This window comes from Rutidosis leptorrhynchoides, chromosome 11 (assembly GCF_046630445.1).
Source record: "Rutidosis leptorrhynchoides isolate AG116_Rl617_1_P2 chromosome 11, CSIRO_AGI_Rlap_v1, whole genome shotgun sequence".
Classification (NCBI taxonomy): Eukaryota; Viridiplantae; Streptophyta; class Magnoliopsida; order Asterales; family Asteraceae; genus Rutidosis; species Rutidosis leptorrhynchoides.
In genome coordinates, this window is record NC_092343.1 from 338,730,312 (window position 1) to 338,731,494 (window position 1,183).

Genomic DNA, 1,183 nt, shown 5'->3' on the forward strand with positions numbered 1-1,183 from the left:
AGGGTGCTTTCCCTTGTAAAGCTTGCTGAATTTGCTTTTAGAATTTTCTTGCTCCATTCCTTCTCTCTTCCTTTTTGCACCTTATTTCTCCTTATGTTTGTCGATGAAATAGCTTGCCATGCAAGTAGCTTCTTGTATAGTGCCCGGGTTCTTCAAGATAACATCTCTTCGGACTTCATCAGGTAATCCATTGATGTAGCATTGGATCCCTAGATACTCGGGAGTAGCCATGAGAGCAAATTCTTGAAATCGGTTGGTGTAGCTCATGAGATCAGCATTCACCATTTCTATATTTCCAAACCCAGGTTTTTCAGTACTCTTGTATGTAGGGGGTGGGTAGCTCACGAAACTTTGATGAGAACGAATAGTCAAGAGATTTCGCGGTACTCCATTGTTGTTATTGCCTGGAACAGAGGGCTGGAACTTGGATTTTTCCTCGGGTTCTTCCTCCTTATTATCCCTATCATATTTAGCATTAGTGCGGGATTTTTCCATAGGAGGAGAGTGTGGTGGACTAGCAGGTATATAATAGGGGTGAGTTGGTGATAATGGCGGGGAAACGGGTCCATAAGCCGGTGTGCGGACAGATCTTTCGGAGTAGGATCCCTCGGACTCGTTGTCGGAGATGATGATCGGGCTATTACGAGACATCCTTGAAGACACGAAAGAACTAAGTTAGGCAAGTTCTAAAGAAGACGCAAAAGCACGAATTAAAATGTAAAGGAAAGTACTTAAAAAACGAGGCAGGAAAGGTTATAGACCTATAGATTGCTAAGGCACCTAACTAACACATAAGGAACACATATTTTGCAATCCTGGTTCTCTATAACAAGCCTGGCTCTGATACCACTCTTTCATACCCCCAAATAGGGCCGGGGGTAAATATGACTTCACAATATCACAACACAAGTATATAAGCGAGAACGACTCTAAATGAGACGTTTATTAAAAACAATAATAGTATTGCAGCGGAAAACGAAATAAAGTTTTACATGGTAAACCCAAATGTAATTAACAATGTTTAACAAATGCTAAATTATAAATATGTTGACTCCAATGCATCAGCTAGCTAAGCATCATAGGGCAGCACATAAGCTAATCTTCACCTGAGACAAACACGCTTAAAATGTCAACACAAAGGTTGAGTGAACATCATAGGTCTAATAATCATAATAAGTTTTAG